We start from the raw sequence: 13,199 nt of genomic DNA, 5'->3' as shown, positions 1-13,199 counted from the left end.
TTAAAGCAGGCAGGAGGTTGACTGATTGTTTACACAGCAAAAAAGCATGTGCTTTTACAGGCGTGATGTGGAGCCGATCCGCGAATAGCAGCACATTGTGACGATGACCAATCAGAGTCACTTAGGGCCTTTCAAAGGAACTAGGAAGTTTGACAGTCATTTTCATGTTAGCTGAGTTGCTGTGTATAATCAAAGTGAAATATATGAAAAAATAACGCGATTTCCTTCAAGTGAAACATGAGCACACATTGCTTTGCATCTTATAAACACAACCAAGCCTTAAAATTACATTCTGGACCACCCCTTTAATATTCAGTTCTAAATGTGTAGGAAAATCGTCGGTCATCCAATTGATCATTTTAAAAAATACATGAACTATCCATCATAAGGTACTTTAATGTACGTTACGTTACTTTTTAGTATTCTGTCATCTTGATAATGTTAAAGCTTACTAGAGCTGAAACCAAAAACAACTAAACAAAAACAACTTATATTCTGACGATGATGAAACTGTGAGTTGATCCGAGTGAAAAACAAATAGTAGCTACCTTCGCATTAGTTATGTGCTAAATATCGAGAGGCAGTTTTAACATGAAGTGACACGACATCTGACGTACAGATGCTACTGGCACATGCCACTGAGTGTAGTGACACCTCCGGTGGCACGTCCGGTTTTCACTGTCATGTGTCACTCGGTATTGGCATGTGCAATGTCATGTGTCACCATGTTTTACCATGATTTACTGCGTTGCAAGTTAGGTTATATGCTGGACTACTCCACAATGTTTTAATTTAAAAGCATTTATTTTACATATTCGTAGTCATTTATTTAGTCATTTGACAGTACATGTCAGTCAAATTTATTTTGGCATGCTTATGTAACGGAGGGGTTACACTTATCTGTTCTGCCGTATATTATTGCATTGTGGCAGTTCCTTTGTTGGCTACAATATGGACTTCTCTGTTGGTTAATTCATTAATTTAATTAATTTTATTCTTTTACTTATTTATTTTCATTTTAAGATATTTTAAATAATATGCTTTATAAAGTTATTATAATAAAATGCATGTTGTAAATTCATAACATATATGCTTGTAGGATAATAGGTGTCATTTGCCTTATCATTTTTAAATATCAAAGCAAAACGAAACTTATAAGATTAATGTGCTTATACTGACACCTACTGGCACATGTCACAAGATAACTGACATTAGTGGCATGTGTCACCGACATTAGTGACATTTAGGCCTACTGACATTGTGACATAAGGGCGTACTGACGGAGAAATTGTAATCTTGTCTCCAATAGTGTGCAGTGAACATATATTTGTATGTTAAGGATTTGATCTTCTCTCTAATAGTGTGCAGTGAACATATATTGGGTAAAGTGTGCAGTGAATATGCAGTAAATATCTCCAATTGTGTGCAAGTGTGCAAGTAAACATATATTGTTTAACATATGCAATGAACATGTTATTCTGTATAATCATATTAATATGTGTACAAATAAGTGTGAAGTGAATGTATAACAGTAAGAGCAAGCCTAGTAGTTAGCTGAGTACATGTAAACTTTAAACCAGCACCTAAAGGGCAAACAGCCAAGAATATACCTGAGTTCAAAAGGCACAGCCAAAAATATAGCAGGTTCACAGCACAAGACCATATCTGTGGGAAAAGTCTGCAACACTACATGTATAAAAGCAAGACAGGGACACAGAGAGGCAGAGGTTCATGGAGAGACATTTGTTTGTCTGTTAGCCTCTCGTTTTTATTGTCTGGCAATAAATCCAACTTTTGAAATCAAGACCCACTGACTCGATTGCTGATTGAAAGAAAAGGAACCGAACACGACAAATTGGTGACCCCGAGACGTGATTTGGCTAGGAGCAACGGAGTGGGGACCTCGCTGGCGGAGTCTGATGCGGGCGACACAATTGCAGTGGCCACTGTGAAAAAAGGTAAGCAATTTTTTGCTTATTTAATGAAAAATTGTGTGGCTCGACGGACTCTGCTTGTGAGGGTAAAAACACTCAAAGTGCTCTTCCAAACTTAAATAATTAATACGTTTAAAAAAGGGTTTTGATTTCAGAAGAAAATGTTGCATGCAACAATCTGTGTCTTGCTTTAAGAGGGCCTTGAGGATAAAGATAAGACATTAACAACTAATTGTTACTTATATTAAAGATTTTTGAAGGAAGTAAGGATAAAATCTTAATAGATTGTGACGATTAATAAGTTAAAACAGATTAATAAAGTAGAGAGAAGCGCGCAAAGACCTCGGAGTACCCGTTCTGTTTTAATAATAATAAATATTATGATTCAGGAGGCTGGGGGAAAAAAGGCAAAAATCCTGGAAAATGCTATTTTTACTGTAGAGCAGTAGAGATTGGAAGCAGAAGTAACAGGTCACTTAGGAAAGTGTTGAAAGCCTGTGTGTGTTGGGCTCTGTGTCCGTGAGATTGCGGTATTGAATAAGGTTAATACATGAACCCCATAGGATAAGGGGGGTAGAAAAGTAAATGCTTTAAAAAGTGTGTGATAAAATATTTTATGAACCCCATAGGATAAGGGGGGTAGAGGAGTGAATGTTTTTAGAAGTGTGTATGCAATAAAGCATTGAAGTGAATGAATGTTTGAAGAAAGAATTGTGAATAAAAATTGAGGAAAGACTTGGGAAAACTAAGTAGAATAAATGGAAAAGTTAACTAGTTAAAACAAAAAAGTAATAATAATAATAATAATTAGGCTTGTGCTGCAGCAATTAAAATTTAAAATAAAAGTGAGGGTAAAACAATAATAATAAAATAAAAATAAATATAAAAATTAAATAAATAAATTAACAATCAAAATAAATAAATAAATAAATAAACATAACATGACTAAAATAAATAAAGGATAAAATAGAAGGATAAAAAATTAATATTGATTACTGTTTAAACAAGAAAAAAAAGAAGTCACAATAATAAAAACTCAATAAATAAATAAAAATAATAATAATAAAAAAAATAATAATAAATAGAAAATAAAAATTAATTAGACGTACAAATTATATAAAATTTAAACTACTTATTTAAAGAATAAATAAACAAATAAGTAAAAAGAAAAAAATAATACTACTAATAAATAATAATAATAAATAAAAAAAAATATATAAATAAATAAAAATAAATAAATAAATAAAATTTAGATACCAAACAAGTGGAAAAAGAAAATTGATTAAAGTCAAATACAAATAATAAAAACAAAGTTTTAATTATAATAATAATAAAAATAATTATAATAATAAGAAGAACAACAATCAAGTGATAAAACGAATAAATAAAAAATAACAAAATAAAGACACATAATAGTTTACAAATAAAGAAGATAGCAATGGCAAGCTCTCCAGTAGAAATACTAGGATCAAAGTATCCATTGTGTAAAGAGCTTATTGATAAATATTCAAAAAAGTGGCAACTTAGAACTAAAAATATGATGACAATCTGGCCACAAGGTGGAACTTTTGATGTAGCATTATGTGAAGAAATGGATACTCTAATAAAAAATTATAAAAGAAAAGGTAGTAGCAGAAGGAGACAAAAACGAGATGAAAAAAGAGCAAAAGAGAGAGAAGTGTTAAACATGTTCAAAAAAGAAGGAGAAGATAATTTAAGAAATATTAAAAAGGCAAGAAAAATGCTGAAAGAGGCTGACAAAGAAACCACTGCTAAAGAGCAAATGTTTAATAGCCCTCCACCTTATTTACAAGCTGAAGGGCAATTCCCTATGCTTAAAGGGCTCATGGAGGTGTCAGGAGAACTTAAAATGGAAGGAGAGATGGAAATGGAGGAAAAACAATTAGGGGCAAGCATAAAATCAAAACGATCAGCAAATAAGCAAAATAAAGGGGCATATGCACCCTTGGATTGTTATAAACAGGCCCGTGAAGCATTAGAACAAATGAATAAACAGTGTGAGGACAAATTAGACTATAGGGAGCCAAAAGAGCAGACAAAATCATATAATAAGGAAAGGGGAGCATGGGGTGGAATTAAAGATATTGACGTGGGAAGTACAATTGGAGAAACTGAAAAACTGTTAAAAGACACATATGACAAAGTAAAACAAAAAAGGAGATTGTTATTCAGTTCAGATGAGGAAGAAGATTGGGAGGAGTCAATACTTGATACAGGAAACTGGGAAAGGGGGAACAGGCTTAGGCCATTTAAACAATGCCCAATTTTAATAAAAGGTGCACAAGCACAGTATGTCCCTTGGCCTACATTGGATTTGGAGGGTTTGATTGCTAGGCTCCCAAACATCCATGAGGGGGCAGCAAAGTGGATAAGGGTATTTGAAGAGGAATCAGTTGGAAAATTGATTTCTTTGGGAGACATTAAATCTCTTCTTGCAAAGACTGTAGGAGGAGCAAAGATGGATGAAATCCTTCACGCTTCTAACCTTGACAGGGCTGTGAACTCTCAACAGATGGATGGGACTATTTTTGATGCCTTCCGTCCAGCAGTGTGGCAGGCACTGCGTGCAGAGTATCCACTAAGACTGGACCCTAATATGTTAAGAGGTGATCAGTTGGGGGAAACAGAGAATCCAATAACGTATGTTCAGAGACATTCACGACAATGGAAACATGACACTGAAATTGATCCTGAAAGAGACCCTATAATGGCTACATTGTTTCGACAAGCCATAATTGACTCTATGCCTTCCTCAGTGAAGAGCAGGTTAGAAGATGTGGTGGGGTTAAACTCTAAATCTCACAAAGAGTTTTGTGATTATGTGGCACATGCAGTTGAGCAGTACAGGAAAAATGAACAAAAACTCAAAAAGCAAGAAAGTGAGCTGCAAAGAAAATTAGCTCAATTGCAACTTGATGAACTGACTAAAAAGAACAAGAAAAAGATCCAAGCTCTTGTAGAGACAGAGGAGGGGGAACCACTAACAATGATGGCTCCAGTTACAGCTCCAGCACCAGCTATGCAGTCTGCCTCACAAGCTAAACATCCAGCTAATACCCAAATGACTCCACCCATAATAAACATTTATACCCAACAGCCAGCAGCCGCGACCTGGAGAAAAAGACCCAGAGAGCAAAGAGGGAATGGCAAAGCCTATGTGACACCTACAGGCATGTGTTGGGGTTGCGGATTATCAGGACACACCAAAAAAGACTGTCCCACCAATCCATGGGAGCAGTTTCCTCGGGGTGGAAGGGAGGTAACTTGGCATCAAACATATCCAAATCCTAACCAAGGTCCAGTTAATCCTTGGAGAGGACCCAATAAGGGATATTGAAGATGCCCAGAGAATCCTATAGGGGATAATCAGCTTCCAATGTTAACAACTAATGCTAACGAAGAACCTATGCTACCAATTAAAATAGAGGGAAAAACAATACCAATGCTCCTTGATACTGGAGCTGTTTACACTTCTGTTAATTCAAATTATGCGTCACATCTTCCCCTGTCTGGTAAATATGCAAAGACAATAGGATTCTCGGGAAAAGTTCAATTAATTCCAATGACTACTCCAGTTTGTATCCAAACTAAAAATCAAAGTGTGACGCTACCCATTCTAGTATCAAGTCAAACTCCTGTCAATTTGCTAGGAAGAGATGCATTATGTAAATTAGGACTACATATTTGGTGTACTTCAGATGGAGTGTATATAGATGCAAAAGGAATTGAAAATCAAATGGTAATTACCGAACCAAAAGCTAATGTGTATTGGATAGGACAAATAGAAAATGATGTAAAACAAACAATAAATAAATGGGGAAAATACATTGAAGCACAAATTGATGAAGCACAGATACCAAAATCAGGTTTCCATTGCACAATGGTTTATGATTCTGAAAGAAATCCAGACATAGAACAGCAATGGCAGAAAGAGACAGAAGGGCAAAAAATTGAAATGATCTCACAACACATCATATTAGGTAAGCAAGGAGCAGCTCTAACCATAGTAAAAAATAAATTTGCTGAAAAATGGTTTAATGTTACAGATTCAGTTCCACATATAGCTATATATGTTGGAAATAACTGGAAAACAAAAGATTTGGGACAAATGGTAAAAAAGGCAGAACAGAGCAAATGGGTATCAACAGAAAATCCACTAATCTTTCAGTCAGATGATGAAAATTATATCAAAATTGTGTGTACAACCAATTTGATGGGAATTCCCCAAGAAGTTATTATCGGACAAGACAAAATAACACAAATGAGTACAACATCAGAATTAATAAATGACTTAGAAACTGAAATGTTTAAAGAAATGGAATGCCAAGTGCCACCAGAATTATGGTCTTTATATGATAATGATGTTGGCTTGATAAAATCAGCAAATCCAGTAAGAGTTCAAATTAAACCAAATACCCAACTGCCCAGAAAAGCACAATATCCATTGCGGCCTGAGGCAGAATTAGGAATCAAAAACACTATTGAGGGTTTATTAAAAGCAGGTGTATTAGAAGAAACAACCAGTTATTGTAACACTCCGATAATGCCTGTAATTAAAGCAGATAAAAACAGATGGCGTCTGGTTCATGATTTAAGGGCAATTAATGACATTGTAGAGGATTTTCCAGCTGAAGTTCCTAACCCACATACACTCTTGACAAATGTCCCTCCTAATGCTAAATATTTCACAGTGATTGACCTTTGTTCAGCCTATTTCAGTGTGCCATTAGCAAAAGAAAGTAGGTACTTGTTTGCTTTCACATATGGGGGTAAACAATATACTTACACCAGAATGCCCCAGGGGTTCAAGCATTCGCCACATGTATTCAACCAAATTCTTAAAGAAGATTTGGAGGATCTTGTAATGGACAGTACTCTGTTACAATATGTAGATGACTTAATCATCTGCTCTCCTTCATTAGAACAATGTCATAAAGATTCAATTAAAGTCCTCACTAAGTTGGCACAAGGAGGTCATAAAGTATCTAAAAACAAAATGCAGTACTGTCAACCTCAGGTTGAATATTTGGGACGATTGATTGCCTTTGGTATACGAGCTATAGCTCCAGCTCAGTTGGAAGGAATAAGTAAAACACCATTACCCCAAACAGTAGGACAAATGATGACTTTTTTAGGAATGACAGGTTTTAGTTCAGACTGGGTAGAGGACTATGCAATAAAAACAGCACCACTAAGAGAGCTTATGAAACAAGCAGGATTACAAAACTTAAAAAACTCATTAACATGGAATACAGATGCAAGGATAGCATTTGAAACAATAAAAAAAGAATTACAAAAAACACCAGCATTAGGAAATCCTGATTACTCTAAAGAATTTTCTTTGTATGTAGCAAATAGAATGGATGGTTACGCATCAGCTGTACTAATGCAAGAAACTTGTAGCGGAAGAAAAAAGCAGCCTATAGCATACTATAGCACTAAACTTGATAATACAGCTCAAGGTTTTCCACCATGCTATCAACAAGGTCTCGCAGCAATTCATTATGCTTATGAAAAAGCATCATCAATAACCATGGGTTATCCAGTCACAATTTATACTCACCATAAAACTGTAGAGTTAATAGAACAAGGAAAATTTGTTTTAACTCAAGCTCGCATTTTAGCTTATTCAACTCTATTAACATATCCAGATGTAACTATTAAGCGATGTAAAACAGTTAATCCAGCTGAATTAATTCCATTAGCATTTGAAGGAGAACCACACGACTGTGTGGCAAATTCATTAACATTTACTAGATTAAGACCAGATCTTGAATCTATACCCCTTCCTGAGGCAGAAGTAACTTATTTTGTAGATGGTTCAAGTTTTAGGGACCATTTAGGAATCCATACAGGATATGCAGTAGTCAAAAAAGAGAAGGAAGAATTTGTATCAGTAATATCTCATCATTGTGTTCAACCATGCTCTGCTCAATTAGCAGAATTAAAAGCGCTTACTACTGCTTGCCAATTAGCAAAGGGACTTACTGCAAATATTTATACAGATTCAGCATATGCACATGGTGTATGTCACTTATTCGGAGCAGTATGGAAACAACGAGGCTTTAAGAAAACTGATGGGTCTCCTATCCAACATGCAGAACAAATAAGTGAATTAATTTCAGCAATGATGCAACCAAAACGATTGGCAATAATAAAGTGTCAAGCACATAAAAAAGGAAATGACTTTGTCATAAAAGGAAATAACATGGCAGATTTAGAAGCTAAAAAAGCATCAGGGTGTGAAGTAGCAGTTCTAACCCCAGTAGTGCTAATAGAGCCACAACCTCAATTAGATGATATTGTACGAATACAACAACAAGCAGGTCCCTATGAACAATCAATGTGGCATCAAAGGGGGGCTAAAAAAGACTCACACGATATTTGGCGTACACATGAAGGGCAAATTGTTGCACCAACAGCACTTCTAAATATTTTAATATCAGATGCACATGGTTTTGATCACTGTGCAAAAGGAGAAGTAATAAAAAAAATCAAACAACAAGGATATTGGTCTCCTTATTTACATGCAATGGTTGGTGAGTTTTTGTCCTCATGTGAAATTTGCGCTAAATATAATGTGAGAAAAGGAACAGCAACACCTATAGGCCATATACCAGTACCTGAAGGACCATTTAAACATTTGGTAATGGATTACGTAGATATGATAAAACGAGTCCAAGGCAAAAGATACATGCTTGTGATAATTGATAGGTTCAGTAGGTGGGTGGAAGCAGTACCATCAGCAGATCTGGGAGCAGGAACAGTTATTAAATTTTTAACTAGGGAAGTAATACCTAGATTTGGAATACCATCAGAAATTAGTTCAGATAATGGATCAGCATTTGTCCAAAAAACTTTCAAACAAGTATTACAACATTTAAGAATAAAGCAAAGACTAGGATGTATTTATCATCCACAATCACAAGGAATTGTTGAAAGAGTCAATGGAACCTTAAAAGCTAAACTTAACAAAATCTGTGCCAGTACTAAACTTAACTGGGTGGATGCTTTGCCTCTTGCTTTAATGAGTTACCGCATGCAAACTAATAGAAACACACATCTAACACCGCATGAAATGCTAACAGGCCGGCCTATGCCTGCACCTTTTTGTAGAGGGCCCTATAAAGGACCACCACTAGAACAATTACAAATGGAATTAAAATCATATATGAAGAAACTAACTGCAATACACAAAGCTATTTATGTCCAGGAAACCAGGCGACAGCCACCTGAGAAGGGAGAAACGCCAGGACCGGTGGTGCCAGGTGATCAGGTGTATCTAAAGGTGTTCCGGAGAAAGTGGAATGAGCCAAGACGGGAAGGACCATATCGAGTTGTGAGAGCCACCCCAACTTCAATTCAAGTGGAGGGGAGTACAACGTGGTACCATCTAAACCACTGCACGAGGGTTCCAAAGGAGAAAGTGACAGCAGGAGACCACCAGCGGGAAACTGCCAGCCCAGAAAAGCCCACAGCAGAGAGTGATGGTGAGCAAAATGTGGCAGAGAATGATGAATAAAACTATTAGACAAGTGACTATGATAATATGTCTAAGCATCATATACATGCCACAAAATCAAGCCACTAGAAACAATATAACTCAAAATCCAACCACTCTCAATGACGACCTCCAACTTATGAGAAACATCTCAGATACAGGAAGCATAACTCAAAGGCCCAATTACACTTCCATGCGGACCACACTGCAGTCACTAAGGAATGAAAGTAGTAGTGCCAATACAAGTGAACTGCCACTAGAAGAATATGGAAAACAGCGAAGGGATGTTGATAACTTGTACGTCATTCACGAGGAACACACAGAACTAGACATACTTTTGGAAACAGCACAGAGTAATCAATGGTTTCAATGGGCTTCTTTCACAGCATCAGAAATTAGCAAAGAGAACTGCCTTTTCTGTACAAAAACTCCAATGAGTCAAGTGGTTGTGGTCCCAAATCCTTTCACTTATGAACATTGTGCTGAATTTAACAGAGATTTCTGTCATATGGAACAAGACTTGAGACTTTTCTGTCCAGCTGAATGTTTGGGTTACTTAAGCCACTCAACACTAAAAACTTTATTTAGACATGTTGGACGTTTGAAATCTAAATGTAGAAGCTTTGGCATTAATGAAAATTTAAAAGTGAAAAATATTCAAGTAGAAATTCCTCTATGGTTTTCTATTGATTACACAAAAGAATATGAATGTTTTGTTAAACCTTCAGGAGTAGTAGATGTTGGCAAATTTAAAGGAAAATGTAGTGTAATTTGGAATCTTGATCCACAAAAAACTCTTAGAAATTATGACGATCCACCATTTGCGTCATCATTTCGAGCAACAGGAACAAAACATGGAAAGATAATAGAGCCAGCAAAAAATTGTGAAAATCAAACTATAGCTTTACCTGATATAGATAGATATAAGGATCAAACGCTAGCACTAGCAGACTTCTTTTGGATGTGTGGGAATAGAAAGCTGTTACCTTCTTTACCCTTAGGATGGACTGGTACCTGTACTAGAGTACGTATAATACAAGAAATACAAGTTATAAATTGGGATACTGAATCTACAATAGGTGAAAGTGACACAATTAATTATAGAGTTAAAAGAAGTTATAAACCAGACCCTACAGTATACATAGATTCCATAGGTCAGCCACGAGGTATACCAGATCAATTCAAAGCAAGAAATGAGGTTAAATCAGGAATTGAATCAATACTTATTTGGATATCACAAAACAAAAACACAGAATGGATAAATTACATTTACTACAACCAACAAAGATTTATTAATCACACAAATGAAGCATTAATGTCATTGGGGGAACAATTAGATGCAACTAGTAGAATGACATGGCAAAATAGATTAGCGCTTAATTGGATGTTAGCGGATAAATCGGGCGTATGTGTGCTCTTTGGCGACCAGTGTTGCACTTATATACCAAATAATACAGCGCCAGAAGGTACGTTTACAAAAGCTATGACAAAACTCAAAGAATTACAGGTAGAGATGGCTACAAATGCGGGGAGAGATGAAAAAATGTGGGACTGGTTTGATCTGAAACTAGGAGCATGGGGAGCCTGGCTAGCTAAAATGGGAATGTTTTTAGGTGTGGCAATATTAATAGGAGCATTATTATTTTGTTGTGTACTGCCATTATTAAAATCATTAATTGTCAAAGCTTCAACAAAGCAAATGGAAATGCTACAATATCACGGACGTGGGAAAATGATGCTTGTAAATGACCATTATGGACAGTCTGGGCACTGGGCAGATCAACTTAAATGGCAAACTCAAATATCAACAAGTTCTGAAGAGTCTGAAAGCTCAGACGAAGAAAAGGAATACAAATGATTCATACCCTGGGTGTAAGTGCTAGAACCTCTACCCCAAGGGAAGCCCTCAACGATGCGCAAAGTATCTGGGCTGAAGAGGAACACGTTGTGATGGGCAACTACTTTTGATGTTTGTGATTATTGTGTGAGATATATTATGTGTGTAAAAGATTAATGATAACAATATCTATATATAGTATTGTATTCTACATAACTGTGACACCCACAGGCAAGTGCTGAACCAATTGCACGCTCATGCTTTAAACACTATTTTCTATGAAACAGAAAAAACAGAGGAAGAAGTCTTTTACTATCCCTATGTCAACAGTAGGGGTAGATGTTTGGCTTCTACTTCTGCCACAGTGCGGTAGCATAATCTGGTCAATTGGTAACTATTATGTGGCTAATATCAGTCACTAGATAGTGGTAACTAAGGGAACCGGATTGTGAAATTGCACTATGGGTAAAAAACAATAATATTAAGACTTCAGAAAAAGTCTTAAGAGGAGGGAATATGACGGAGAAATTGTAATCTTGTCTCCAATAGTGTGCAGTGAACATATATTTGTATGTTAAGGATTTGATCTTCTCTCTAATAGTGTGCAGTGAACATATATTGGGTAAAGTGTGCAGTGAATATGCAGTAAATATCTCCAATTGTGTGCAAGTGTGCAAGTAAACATATATTGTTTAACATATGCAATGAACATGTTATTCTGTATAATCATATTAATATGTGTACAAATAAGTGTGAAGTGAATGTATAACAGTAAGAGCAAGCCTAGTAGTTAGCTGAGTACATGTAAACTTTAAACCAGCACCTAAAGGGCAAACAGCCAAGAATATACCTGAGTTCAAAAGGCACAGCCAAAAATATAGCAGGTTCACAGCACAAGACCATATCTGTGGGAAAAGTCTGCAACACTACATGTATAAAAGCAAGACAGGGACACAGAGAGGCAGAGGTTCATGGAGAGACATTTGTTTGTCTGTTAGCCTCTCGTTTTTATTGTCTGGCAATAAATCCAACTTTTGAAATCAAGACCCACTGACTCGATTGCTGATTGAAAGAAAAGGAACCGAACACGACATACTCACACACTATGTACAGTTTCCTTGATCTGGGCCTGAGCCCGATTCAGCGCACTCACACTTCTCAAACGATCTGGGAAACAGGCCTGGGCACTGTTCGGATAGCATAGTTTGAGTACGCCCTAAGTCCTTAAAATCACTTGTTTACCAGTATCCCAAATCAAAAGTACTGATGTAGGAAGCATTCTGATGATGCCGTACCCACAGCTCTGACGACGACTGCTGGCACAAGAAGACCATGCGTCAAGGCTTCTCAGTGGTCATAGACAGTAAAATAAATCCGAAAAACTGTATTACTGTTTTAATTTGCATTTAGAAAACATAACTTTTGGCTTTTTAATTGTGATATTGTGAGTAACAAAGTTTTTGGAGAAAGGGGAGAAAGAACCGCCTTATCCAGCATATAACCGACTTAACCGACTTATCCAGCATATGTTTGAAGCAGCGGCCGCAACCCAGTACTAAAAAAAACCCATACACTCTCATGTTCACTACAGCCAATTTAGTTTATTCAATTCACCTATAGCGCATGTCTTTGGACTGTGGGGAATACCAGAGCACTCGGAGGAAACCCATGCCAACACAGGGAGAACATGCAAACTCCACACTGAAATACCAACTGAAGCAAAGGCCTTTAAATGAACACACACATGAACAATGGGTTAAACACAGCCATCAGGTGTGCACACACACACTGCTGCAAAACTGTAGACAAACAAATCAGCTGTAACCACAATAAAAAAGCAATAAGTATAAACTATTAGTCTTCAATAAACATGTTTACAGTAGTATAGCAATAAATATTAGTCTTC

The 13,199-nt window shown here is 36.3% G+C and overlaps 1 protein-coding gene and 1 long non-coding RNA gene across 6 annotated transcripts in view; one reads left to right on the top strand and one right to left on the bottom strand.

Annotated features, from left to right (window-relative positions):
- The window catches only part of fbxo44.7 (F-box protein 44, tandem duplicate 7), a 54,418-nt gene that overhangs the window by 38,538 nt on the left and 2,681 nt on the right, over positions 1-13,199 (bottom strand).
- On the top strand, positions 1,724-12,337 carry LOC141380471 (uncharacterized). Its single transcript, XR_015523376.1, has 2 exons — positions 1,724-1,958; positions 9,155-12,337. It is a non-coding gene; the product is annotated as an uncharacterized LOC141380471 (long non-coding RNA).

This window comes from Danio rerio, chromosome 23 (genome assembly GCF_052040795.2).
Source record: "Danio rerio strain M-AB ecotype USA chromosome 23, GRCz13ab, whole genome shotgun sequence".
In the NCBI taxonomy this organism is placed as follows: domain Eukaryota; kingdom Metazoa; phylum Chordata; class Actinopteri; order Cypriniformes; family Danionidae; genus Danio; species Danio rerio.
Note: the sequence above shows the minus strand (reverse complement) of the source record. Positions and strands in the feature narration are given on the sequence as shown.